This window comes from Callorhinchus milii, unplaced genomic scaffold (assembly GCF_018977255.1).
Source record: "Callorhinchus milii isolate IMCB2004 unplaced genomic scaffold, IMCB_Cmil_1.0 Scaffold2, whole genome shotgun sequence".
In the NCBI taxonomy this organism is placed as follows: domain Eukaryota; kingdom Metazoa; phylum Chordata; class Chondrichthyes; order Chimaeriformes; family Callorhinchidae; genus Callorhinchus; species Callorhinchus milii.
Window position 1 is genome coordinate 91366124 of NW_024704743.1, and position 13955 is coordinate 91380078.

The following is a 13955-nucleotide window of genomic DNA, read 5'->3' on the forward strand; positions in this document are numbered from 1 at the left end:
ATAGTGTGTTTCACGTCGGGAGGACGTATCAAAGTTCTGGAGAGTCAAGGGTTTGCACAAGTACTGCGGGCAGGAGGGGTCGAGGGGTGATGGGAAGATAATAATAATAATCCTTACATGTGATATAGTGCCTTATGAATAAAACAGCAAATGTGACTGAAAAGAGGCTGAACAAACCCATTGCATAGCCGACAAACAACATGACAAACAACATGTGGAGTCCTGTAGCTCAGTGGTTAGAGCACTCGCTTTCCAAGCGAGAGACCTGAGTTCAATTCCAGGCAGGTCAGGGCGAAACCTTGGGCAAGTTTCCTTACTCCACACAGAGCCTAATAATAATCCCTCCAAATCCAAAAACAATAATAAATTGGTCATTTTCAATCTACGACTGTTTGTGGGACATTGCTGTGCGCAATTGGCTGCCGCGTTCGCCCACAAATATAGTCAATTCACTTTACAGTGTGTTCTGTGAAGCGCTTTGGGACGTCCTCCTGACGTGAAAAGCGCTATATCAAATGCAAGGATTATTATTATTATTATTATGACTTGGAAGATAATTTAGGTGCCCATGACCAATTTATTAAATGTTTACTCTTAACTGTTAATAATAACCTGTGAAATTAATAGCTTATCCTACATTAATATTTCATTCCATTACTGAATGGTTAAAGTTTTATGTGTTTGGGCTTCCAAAGCATTGCATGAAATTCATAATTACCATCAGAATGTTGTACACTATTAGAAAAGCAAATATCCCTTTATCAGTTGGAACTTTATAATCCGAATTCTGCTTCTGAAACTAAGTGGATCGTTGCATCGTGACCAAGTGCTCTAATACGGAGAAGCCACAAAAATATAGCTGGTTTCTGTAATTTTCAGAAAGCATTAAAGAGTTACATATTAATTCTGGATTGAATCATGGGCTGCACAGAGATTCATAAAACGCATTATGGAAAATGCATAAAAGCTCGCCCTGAAAAGACATTGCCTATCAGCAAAAACTGACGCTGCATCTGTAGGGACCATATTCCATGAAACTTGAACAATAAAAATATCCACTTTAGGTTTGGGGCCTTTCCTATTTCTGAATGTAATCTTTGAACACAAATTAGCCAGAGATGCTTTTAGTTAATTATAAACTAAGCCCACAATGGTTTTCAGTCAGCAATGTGCTTTGAGTCGTCCTCCTGACATGAAAAGCGCTTCATAAATATAAACTACTTGTATTGTATATTGATATTTATTTACAATGTTTCAGAGGATTTTGCAATAAGATACAGTATAACCCAGTTATGAGGCACCCCTTCGAACATTGGTTTGCCTATAAACTGTGTAGCCTGTGGGCCCCTGACAAGAGGAAATTAAGTTGTTTGTGACCTGATAACCTGGAAGTTGGACAGCTTTTTGTGCGCATGCTCAGTGAATGTGGTAGTGCCGGACGATGGTTTCGCCTTGCTATGGGACAGGTTGGTATTTTATGGATCCCTACTATTGTCTTATAATGGGGTTCTAATGCATTTATGAAACCATATGTCAAAGATTACTTTGCAACAACAACCTGCACTTTTACAGTGGCATAAAGTGGGTGGGCGAATAGAACAGGAGGAGTTCACAGAGATAAGGTGGGGCGAAGGGTGGGGGCATTAGAATTCAGTCAGAATGAAGATCTTGAGTTGGATTTGCTGGGAGCTGTGGAGCCTGGTGAGGATGGACATGCAGAGTTAAACAACAATTCTAGACATGCCGAAATTTTAACCTGGACAAAGTTCTAAGAATATGGCCACTGGATTCTCTCACTATTCCTTATTAATGCAAGCACATAGTTTTAATTCACTGGCTAATTTAACATCATCTACATTTCTCATTCAATAAACAAAAGTGAAAATTAGGCTTGGTTTACCCATGATCATTCAGATCATGCAGTTAGTCTAACACATCTAACGTTGAGACCACATTACAACTTCGAACATCACTCAACTGTGAATTCAAGGTTCGCTCATCAGTGAACATGCTGATATCAAAATAACTTTGTCCCATTACTATACGAGTATATTCGCTGTTCAGTTTCCTTGACAAAGACATGTTAAATTATCATAGGCTACATGTAAAAGAGGCACATGTACCATTGTCACATTTAAAATACCGAGAAAGTGGGGTTCAAAAAATGCTCCTCAGCAAAGCGCCAAAGTTATTTACATCTCACTGAGTAAATTGAGCCCAGAGCAACAACCCCCTAAGTGTCATGCACACTGACTCATCAACTGGAGAAATCTGGGTTGAAAGCCAAGGTCTCATGAGTTGACGTGCAGGGGTGGGGGATTCCCTGCTGAAGAGGCACTCTATATTGGCGCAGTATTTTCTTCAGCAGTAATGCTTTCCCCAGGAGTGCTTTTTCAACCCCACTACTGTTTTAAAAAATTCCTCCACGGTGATGGCATTTGAAACCCAACAAGCATACAAACTGGATAAAATTTAAATTCCTCGAAGGTTTTATTCCTTCCAGTATATGGGTCTGATCACCCACAAAGATGAAACAACGCTCACGCAACGTGAATATCAGTATCAATATTTGTTACATTGTCTTCAATTGTTGCTTAAGATGATAATTTCCTCTAGACATGAGGTCTTTCACTTCAACCAATCATCATGTCGCCTTCACACTTTCTGAGCTGCAAAACAGCAAGGAAACAAAACATTTCATTTTATTGGGTGAAACATCTTATTAAGAGTTGAAATGTACAGAAATGGAACAATTTCAATAGAATCCTGGGGCTTGGGCTTAATGTGCCATAGAATCCATAGAATTTCATACAGAAAGCAGTACAACCCATTGGGTCTGTGCTGGCTCTTTGAAAGAGCAATCTATTCAGTCCCATTTTCATGTCTTTCCCCCTAAATCTCAGCAAATTACTTCTTTTTAGATATCTATCTATTTCACTCTTGAAAGCTAATTTGGATCGTGCCTTGATCATTTTACCCAGCAAGGCAACGGAGTCCTGTAGCTCAGTAGTTAGAGCACTCGCCTTGCAAGCGAGACACTTGGGTTCAATTCCAGGCAGGGCAAAACCTTGGGCAAGTTTCCTGACTCCACACGTCTAATAATAATCTCTCCAAAACAAAACAATAATAAATTGGTCATTTTCAATCCACGACTGTTTGTGGGACACTGCTGTGCACAATTGGCTGCCAAGTTTCGCCCACAAATATACGGTCAATTCACTTTACAGTCTATTCTGTGAAGCGCTTTGAGACATCGAGAAGACGTGAAAAGCGTGATATCAAATGCAAGGATTATTACTATTATTATTATTAATTGGCTGCCGCATTTCGCCCACAAATATACGATCAATTCACTTTACAGTTTATTCTGTGAAGCGCTTTGTGACATCGAGAAGACATGAAAAGCACTATATCAAATGCAAGGATTATTATTATTATTATTATTCACATCCTAACAACTGTCTCTCTCTCTCTCTCTATAAAACAATTCTCCTAATCTCCTCCTTTCACTGGTCAGTGAAGACTTATTTGTGGGCTGAATAGTATGTGGATTTCACCTTTCTTTGCCAGCTTCCCATTTAATTGCTTGTCGGCCTTCCCAACTCTTCCCTCCTCAAGCTGCAGATCAACCAGGACTCTGCAGCTCGTATTCTCTACCACACCAGGTTCGGTAACCCTATCACCCCCACCCTCGCCCGGCTCCACTGGCTCCCCATCCCTCAGAGGCTAGAGTTCAAAATCCTCGTCCTCACCTTCAAGGCTCTCTGTGGCCTTGCTCCTTCCTATCTATGGACCTGCTAACCTGTCCATTCCCTCTGCTCAGCTGGCTCCGGCCTGCTTCAAGTCCCCTGCCCGGCCCGCAACATCATCAACGGTCGGGCCTTCAGCATCTCTGCCCCCACCTTTTGGAACTCCATCCCCCCTACCCTTTGTCTTGCTCCCTCCCTTGCCTCCTTCAAAGGAAATCTAAAGATCTTCCTCTTCAATTGCACATTCGGCCACCCTCCTACCTCTACTCTGCCTGCCCTGATCTTAATGCTTGGGTCCAAATCACTGACTATCCAGTGCCTTGGGAGGTCCTCCTGACGTGAAAGGCATGTTACAAATGTAATTTGTTGTTGTGTTGTTGCTCATTATTTTTGTGATCAAGCTGTTTCTCTGTATTTTTGACTTCCACAATTCTAATCGTGTTTCTTTCTTGATGCCAGACCTGCTATCTGGCTCATCAGCAGTACTTGAGGGGCAGACACATCTCTGGGGCAGGAACTCTTCCCACTCAGCACCTGTTAGCTCTGCCAGCCAAAGCCCAAGACGGTAGGGTGGTTCCTTGCTGGATAAGCAATGGGAAGCTTACCAGACAATGCTTTAAATGGCAAGCTATTCAGGTTTAGTTGGTTAGACTTCAGCCGTAACCCAACACATGGTGCAGGGTCCCCAAGCGGTTACTCTTGCCAACCTGAACTTAGAAGTTAGTTTAGCACAGTGTTTTCCTCTGCAGAGAGAGTATTTTTCCATTCCAGGCAAGGGAATGTCCATGTATAGGTGGGATTGGTTGAGGTATTATTCCCCTCTTGAAACATTTATTCATAGTGGAACAAAACTGGTCTGAAAACAACCCTGTAATGCTTGTACTTCAGTCATGTCCTGTCATCTTCATTCTTCAAAGTATTCATGTATTGGAATACAATGCTTTCTTTTGCTTTGCACTAGTACTCTTTAATGTTAATAACTTTCCCTATGGGATTGCAATATAAGCAACGATATTCCTTGTCACAACACGAGCATCTTTGATGAGCAGTCAGGACAAGCTAAGCTATGATTAAGTCAGTCATGTTCAGATTTAATTTACTAAAGTGAAAATCTCCTAGGGAATCTTTGAATGTTTGCCATGTAACACTGCATGGGGAAGGAGACTGATTGACTGCTCCTCAGTAAACAAGGAAACAGTAAACAATGATATAGTAATCTTAATTTAGTATAATAAATTCTCCAGTCATGAGAGTCAGGGGAGCTGTATGTAAAAATATGCATAAAGTTAGTAAATGTACCGACAAACACATTTCAAAGACAATACTTTTGTAAGGTTTGTTTCCTGAATGGGAAAAAGAGAATTTGAATAGTGTGACTGGTGGGGGTGATGTAACACACATTGTGATGTTGTGGCAGCAAGCATACTGAATGAACAGAGTGCTATAGCGTGTTGGTTAGAGCACTCGCCTCGCAAATGAGAAGACCTGGGTTCGATTGCGGGTGAGACGTTGGGCAAGTTTCCTTACTCCACACGCCTGTTTACCTCGCAGTAAGTAGGAACCCGGTTGTTTGTCGATTGACGGATCGCTTTTCTGGGGGTAATAATCCCTTCAAAAAAATCAATAATAAATTTTAAAAATAATTTGGTCACTCAATCCATTACTGTTTGTGGGACACTGCTGTGCGCAATTGACTGCCACGCTTCGCCCACAAAATATAAAGTCAATTCACTTTACAGCATATTCTGTAAAGCGCTTTGAGACATCTAGAAGATGTGAAAAGCGCTATCTCAAATGCAAGGATTATTATTATTATTAAATTCTGTGATGCACTTTGAGACATCTCGAAGATGTGAATCAGGCGTTATATCAAATGCAAAGCTTATTATTATAGGATTATTATAATGAATGTAGATGTGTATATTCCAACTAATAAGGGAAATGTTCAAGACAGGTCTGAGGGAAAGGTGGCTGTGAATGAGTGGTTGAGAACAAGAGTAGGTAATTTTTTGGCTAACAGTGACTAAAAGGCAAAAACTTGTAAAGATTTGCATAGAAAGCTATAGTGAGCACAAGCTGGTTGAGGACAAAAGTGACCGAATCATAAGAGCTGATGAAGAACATAGGTGTAGGTCATGGTACAACGTGCAAATGCCACACTCTGTCTTGTCATGAACTACTGAGGCTTGTGGAATAGCTGTTTCATTATTACATTATTACACTCTGAATTTTAGTGAATAGTTGATGGTAAAATCTTATATTGTTTGAGTGTGACTGGTGGGAGATTTATTATGATTGAACACCATAATATCACTAATAGCAGCTGAAAAATGTATTCTAGTGCTGCACTTGGACAGGATTGACCTCAGAACACAGTATCTAGTGGAGATTGATTCTGATGCCGTTCCACTTGCACCTGCTGTAGTCAAGGTACAGCCATTATTATAGTTTGAATTGTGAAGACTCATTAGCTCTGTGTTGTTTCTTTTCATCTTTCAAGATAATAAACCAAGGTCTTGTCTGCCTGTTCAGGGGGAGTTAAAGATCCCATAACACAATTTGAAAATAGAAGACTGTCCCAGGGTCCAGGTCAACAATCCCCTCAGATGAAACTGGTCATTCACTTCATGGCTGTCTGTAATCTTGCTGTGCAAAAAATAACTCTGGCGCTTGCCTACACAAAATAGTCGCTGCACATGATAGCAATTATTTGTGGAGTACTTTGGGGCATTCCGACACGGTAAATGTGCTATAAAAATGCAAATTCCTTCTTCAGATTCTTTGAAGTTCACATAATCAAGACTATGATCTGATCAGTAATACCATCCTTGGAATGGTATTCCACATTCAGAAAAGCTAAGAAAAGTAATCAGACATAAGCTATTTTACTATTGAAATGCACCAATTATAACAGACTGTTAGAAACATCAAATGATACATATACAATACATTAACTAGACAGTCCTCCATTTATGAGATATTGTCAACTGCAGCACTGAATGCAAAGATCTCCAGTGCAATCTAGTGTTAAACTGAAATTAATGTATCAGTCAGTAGTCTCCAAGCTTCAATAGCTGGAGTAACCATGTGCTGACATAGAATTCCTGCCAGTATTAGGTGAGAGATGGCCGTGCTGTGCACTGTCCACCTGAACTAGAAATTATGAGTTACATCAAGTAACACTAGCTCATTACATTTTCCACTCAGATTGTTCAGTTAATTAATATCTGAATTTCATGAAGTCGAATTTCTAGGAATTGGATTGTTCACGGTGGAGAGTAGATCATGAGTAAAAATCCATTTGCTTTCTTTGTTGCAGGAATGTGTCGGGCGTGGATTATTTGGCGTACAGAAAGCTCACGAATGGTGTCCTCCCAATTTTGGAGCACAGATATCAAAGGCTTGAAGTAACCTTAGGGTTTTAGCCTTCAGACATTGAATGGTCCTAAAATTGCATAATGCATAAGTTTGGAAAACCCAGCCTTAATTTGTGAAAGACAGCTTTGTTACAGGAACAACAGAAAAACTGGCTTTTAATTTACATTTCAATTTAAGAAATCTCCAAGGGTTTGCAGAATCTTAAATTTAAGGCAGTGGTCTTAATGCTCAGACCAGGCGAAATATTCAAGGCTGAAGTGCCATATTTTGTCTTCCCATTTCCTGAGACTCATAAAGTGGTGCAGCTAATGCAGAGGAGTAGTTGCAGCACTGATGCACAGCACTGATGCAGAATTTGAGGCTGCACTGATGGCATGACAAGAAACGCTTAGTTGTCATTCTGAACTGCAAAGAACACAACTCTGAGAAACAACAGTTTAAGAGAGTCAATAAAAAAGCCTCTCAGATGCTCCCAATGGCACTCGTGTGGCTTCTTAATGAGAATAATACAATTGTGCTGCCAGCAAGGAAGGCATCTTATTTGTATTGTGCCATGTGAAGCCATTTGTTGCTTGACAGCCACAACAAAATCCATGCACACTGATATTAAAAAGTGATAGAAATCACAGGACTGTTTTCAGACATATTTATGTGATAGCGTGAACTGATGTTTTGTACCAGTGAATGCCAGATTGCTTGTTTGACCAATGGTGCACAGAAAAGTACAGTGCATGTATACTTTATTCTGGGATTAGTTAACACATAACTCAGATGCCTGGTATGCAATCTTCACCTGTATTAAAAATCTTTAAAACCATAATTGCCGCTACACAGTATCCCAGGTCCCATAGCACCAGTTAATTGCATTTTTCGATCAGATCTTTCAGCTCATGGACAAATTTCATCAAATCAGTTTTCTGAAATCAGTGTCTCCTTCAAGACCCATCTCAAGACTCTACTCTTTGACTGTGCTTTTGATCTCCCTGCTTCCCCCCCTGCCCTCCATCCTCCCCGATCCCGACCCCCAGCTCGGGTCCGAAAGTCTGTTTGTCCAGCTTCTTGGGACATCCTCCCGACATGAAAGGCGCTATACAAATGTAATTTTCTTGTTTTTTCTGTGAAATGTTTGAGGTGACTAGGTTGACAGACGACACCAACACAGGGCCAACTGTTTCCCTTGTTTGTGTTGCTATAAAAGCCACATTTCTTCGAGCTTGTTCCACTGGTTTATTAGATCTTCGAAGATCATTTAATCCCAATGTTCTGTCATTTCACCATACTCCTTAATACCTCTACCACCCAAGTAACTCTACCTTTCTTCTAAACCTCCCTATTGATTCCATATCTACAGCTTTCTGGGGTAGAACATGGCACGGCTTCACAAAAGCTTTATCTTCCCAAAGCTGATTAATCACCTGCAAATTACCAGCATAGCTTTCTTTCACTGCTCCTTTTTCTTCTCCGCTCCTCCAAATTTCTCAATCTGTTCACACTGTATCATAGCTGAGGATTTCCTAAACAAATGACTGGTTTCACTGAAAATGAGTGTAAAGTATTTGAGTCACTCCTTGCACAGTATGTGTAGTGTGAGTCACTTTCTGGTACAATCAGTTTTCAGTGTAAATTCTTCCCTGTACAGTGAGAACATACAGGGTATTGTCTATTTTGGAAATAATAACAATAATTCTTGCATTTCATATAGTGCCCTATCATGTCTTCGAAATGTCTCAAAGCGCTTTGCAGAATATACGGTAAAGTGAATTGACTGTATATTTTGTGGGCGAAATGCAGCAGCTAATTGCGCACAGCAGCGTCCAACAAACAGTCATGGATGGAGGGACCACATTTTTATTTTAAAAAATGTTTTTGAAGGGATTGTTACAACAACAACTTGTTACAACAATAAACTTATATAGTGCCCTCCATGCAGGGTAGTGTCTCAGAGCGTTTAACAGTGGCGGAGCCTGACTCCAAGTCGGAGGGAGGTGGCTGTAAGCACGGTCGAAGAGGAAGGTTTTCAGGCAAGACTTGAAAAAGGGGAGAGAGGGGGCAAGGCAGAAGGATTGAGGGAGAGTGTTCCAGAGTTTTTGGGGCATAGTGGCTGAAAGCACGACCTCTGATGGTAGGGCAGAGGGTGCGAGGGGTGAGCAGGTGCCAGTCGAGTGGAGGTGCCGGGTGGTGGATTGGGGAGTGAGGAGGTCGGAGAGGAAGAGAAGTGCCAGAGAGTGAGGGGATTTGAACATGAGTGTGAGGATCTTGATCTGTTCAGTGATGGGGAGCCAGTGGAGCTTCATTGGACACAGAGGTGGTGCCAGAAGACTGGAGAGTGGCCAATGTTACTCCCCTGTACAAAAAGGGACAGAAGGACAAACCTGGGAACTACAGGCCAGTCAGTCTAACATCATGAGTGGGGAAACTCCTGGAGACTATAATCCGGGACAGAATAAATCTTCACTTAGAAGAATATGGGTTAATTAGGGACAGCCAACATGGATTTGTTAAAGGCAAATCTTGTCTAACAAATCTAATAGAATTTTTTGATGAGGTAACAACAACAAGATTCAACAAGATTCCATTTATAAAGCGCCTTTCACGTCAGGAGGACGTCCCAAGGCGCTGCACAGTTGGGTCAGGACCCGAGCATTGGGGAAATGGTCAGGGTGAGGGGAGGGAAGGGAGGGAGCGAGGAGGGGGTAGAGAGTCGAGAGGGGAGCTGAAGGCTCGGTCAAAGAGAAAGGTTTTGAGACCGGCCTTGAAGGAGGAGAGGGAGGAAGCAAAGCGAAGGCACTGGGGGATGGAGTTCCAGAGCCTCGGGGCTGAGAGGCTGAAGGCCCGACCACCGATGGTAGGGCGATTGGGGCGGGGGACGTGGAGCAGACCGGAGCCGGAGGAACGGAGGATACGGGCAGGTAGGTAGGGGGATAGTAGGTCAGAGAGGTAGGAGGGAGCGAGGCCGTGGATGGCCTTATAGGTGAGGATGAGGATCTTGAAATCAATCCTCTGGGGGATGGGGAGCCAGTGGAGGCGAGCGAGGGTGGGTGTGATGTGGTCCCGAAGCCTGGTGCGGGACAGTACACGAGCTGCAGAGTTCTGAATGACCTGCAGCTTGTGGAGGGAGGTGGCGGGAAGGCCGGCGAGGAGAGAGTTCCCATAGTCAGGAGAGGGCTGATAAAGGTAGTACAGTTGATGTAATTTATATGGACTTTCAAAAGGCATTTGACAAAGTGCCACATGAAAGACTAGTGAGAAAGATAGAAGCCCATGGTATAAAAGGGAGAGTGGCAGCATGGATCCAGAACTGGTTGGGAGACAGAAAGCAGAGAGTTGTGGTGAACGGCTGCTTTTCTGACTGGAGGTAAGTGTACAGTGGTGTCCCCCTGGGATCGGTATTAGGATCACTGCTCTTCTTAATATACATAAATGATCTGGACTTGGGATAAATAAAAATAAAACATCCCTGTGTTATCATAGAATCATAGAATCGTACAGCACCATTTCCAAGTGTGCGGACGACACAAAGTTAGGTAGGGTGATAAACAGTGAGAAGGATAGAGGCCAACTGCAGGAAGACATAGATAGAATGGTAAAATGGGTAGACATATGGCAGATGAATTTCAATGTGGAGAAATGCGAGGTAATGCATTGTGGTAGAAAGAATGAGGGGAGGCAATATACAACAACAACAAGATTTCATTTATAGAGTGTCTTTCACGTCGGGAGGACATCCCAAGGCGCTGGACAGTTGGGTCGGGACCCAAGCAGGGGACAAATGGTCAGGGTGAGGGGAGGGAAGGGAGGGAGTGAGGAGGGGATAGAGAATCGAGAGGAGAGCTGAAGGCACGGTCGAAGAGAAAGGTCTTGAGACCGGCAAAGGGAGGAAGCAAGGCGAAGGCACTGGAGTTAGAGTTCCAGAGCCTAGGGCCTGAGAGGCTGAAAGCCCAGCCACCGATGGTAGGGCGGTTAGGGCGGGAGATGTGTAGCAGTCCGGAGCCAGAGGAACGGAGGGTACGGGCAGGTAAGTAGGGGGATAGTAGGTCGGAGAGGTAGGAGGGAGCAAGGCCGTGAATGGCCTTGTAGGTCAGGATGAGGATCTTGAATTCGATCCTCTGGGGGATGGGGAGCCAGTGGAGGCGAGCGAGGGTGGGAGTGCGGGACAGTACACGAGCTGCAGAGTTCTGAATGACCTGCAGCTTGTGGAGGGAGGTGCCGGGAAGGCCGATGAGGAGAGAGTTCCCATAGTCCAGTCTTGAGGTGATAAACGCGTGGACCGGAGTTTCAGCAGCGTGAGGGGTGAGGTAGTGCCGTAGTCTGGCGATATTGGTGGAAGGCGATGATATAGGCTAAATAATACAATCTTAAGGGGGGTAAAAGAACAGAGAGACCTGGGGTGCAAGTAAATGAATCCTTGAAGGTGGCAGGACAGGAAGATAAAGCTGTAAAAAGGGCATATGGGATATTAGGCTTTATAAATAGGGGCATAGAGTACACGAGTCAGGAGGTTATGATTAACCTATATAAAGCAATGGTTAGGCCTCAGTTCTTACTGCGCCCAGTTCTGGGCACCACACTATAGGAAGGATGTTAAGGCATTGGAAAGGCTGCAGAGGAGACTTATGAGGATGGTACCAGGAATGAGGGACCTTGATTATGAGGAAAGGCGAGAGAGGCTGGGATTATTCTCATTGGAGCAGAGAAGGTTACGAGGAGACCTAATAGAGGTCTTCAAAATCATGAGGGGATTTGATAGGTTAGAAAGGTAAAAACTGTTTCCACTGGTGGGTGTGTCGGTGACTCGAGGTCACAGATTTAAAATAGTATCCAAAAGAAGCAGAGGGGAGGTGAGAAGAAATTTTTTCACTCAGCGAGTTGTTCGAATCTGGAACGCATTGTCTGAAAGGGTGGTCGAGGCCGATTTGATAACAACTTTTAAAAACGTGGTGGACGGGTATTTGGAGAGGATGGGTTTGCAGGATTATGGGTAAAGGGCTGGGGAGTGGGATTGACATTACATTGCTCTTTTCAAAGAGCCGGCACAGACTCGATGGGCCGAATGCCCTCTTTTTGTGCTGTACGATTCTATGATTCTATGATAATGCAGGGATGGTTTATTTTTAATTTTTCTGCTTTGCCTGAGGTTACCAAAATGATGCTAAATATACTACTCTTGTGATTAAAATAGATAAAATAAAATAACCTGTAATAGTTTTTATATTTTTCTTTACTTCTGACCTCAATTACAATACAATTTACATTTATATAGTGCCTTTCACGTCAGGAGGACGTCACAAAGTGCTTGACATTGCTGGCTGGGCACCCAAGCTGGGGATGGGAAAGGAAAAATGACCGAAAGCACGGTCAATGAGATGAATCGTGAAACTGGGCTTGAACGAGGGGAGAGAGAGGTGAATTGGAGAAACTCTGAGATGATGATCCAGAGAGCGGGGGTAGATTGGCTGAAAGCTTGCCTGGCTTTTTTGAATTGGACAAGGCAGGGTCACGAATCAGGCGAATGTTCTCTGAGTGACGGGAGTGTCCGTGTCATAAAGGTTGAAGGCTGTCGCAGTGGTGGGGTGGGAATAGGGCGAGATCGTGGAGGGATTTGAAGGTGAGATTACTGCATTTACAGTACAAGATCATAAAATTGGTTTGGGTGAAGAAGGCCCTTTGACCCATTTGATCTCATTCTTCCAGAATACCCATCCTAAGGAGGAGGTAATTTGACCAATTGAGTGTATTGAGATGCTCAGTTACAGTAGAAGTGTTTGCTCCAACCCATTCGACTACACTTTTCCCCTAACCCTTTAATAGATTTCTTCCTCAAGTATTTAACCAATTCCCTTTTAAATGCTGCAATGAAATCAGCTTCAACAGCTATGCTTGATAAAGGACGTCTTCTAATCTCTCCAGCACGGTGTGCTATGAATTCGTTCAAGCCTGAGCTAGAAAGCATTTAATGGGCTTAAAATAAGATGGTTTAACTAATACTTGTAATACTTTTTTACTCCTAACTTAAGACCTGCGCATTTTAATTTCCTTTGTTAACCTCTTTCTAAATGTGTCATAATGTACTCTAACATGATCGTTTCACCATATGTAACACATCGTAAATCCCAAAGAGTCATTGAACTTATATAAATTTAATGCAAATTATAAATATCATCACCTATATTCAGTCCATAAAAAATGTTACATTTTGAAATGGAGGGAGCGCAATTTGTTTTACTGCTTCACAAAGTTCAGGTACTTCTCTTCTGGGTAGAAAGATTGATTTACAAAACCTGATAGACATATTTGCCCATTTTCACTGTACTCCTGAACGCAAACAAACTACAGGAAAAAAAACTACAACAAATGTCGTGATCTGTCTTTGCTGCAGTGCACACTGCTCAACTATTGGTTAAAGGTTTTGCCAATTGAAATATGTCCCGTTTTCTTCATGCAGACAAGGGACTATAGAAGGGAACCAAATCCTACTAAAAAAAGCTGATTGTCTGATTGAATTGACATTATTTTTCCTTGAGGGGAAGGGAGTGAGAGATCAGTAAAATGGCATTTAGCAGAAATTGGCTTCATGCTCTACAGCATCCAATACATTAAGCTGTCACACTACTAAAAGCTCCATTACACCAGATCTATGGTTTGCTGGTAACCAGCTGGCTGGGAAATCTAGAAATAATGTTTCAGTGTCATTGGGCAAGGTTCCGGGTTACATATTATTCTCCTCCGTACAGCAACTAACTTTTAGATAATGGTCTGCGTCAATATGAAACTCATAATTCCAATAGAAAATTAAATTGCGATACAGCTGTTTAACCTCACATTTCATCA

General features: G+C 42.6%; 1 protein-coding gene across 6 annotated transcripts in view; it reads right to left on the reverse strand.

Moving 5' to 3' along the window:
• Positions 1-491: 491 nt before the first annotated feature.
• Positions 492-13955, reverse strand: part of LOC103180254 (RALY RNA binding protein like) — a 198928-nt gene continuing 185464 nt past the window's right edge. For all 6 annotated transcript variants that reach the window (XM_007896016.2, XM_042332293.1, XM_007896006.2 and 3 more), the window contains one exon: positions 492-2669. The gene's annotated coding sequence lies outside the window, so the exon portion shown is untranslated. The remainder of the gene's footprint in view (positions 2670-13955) is intronic.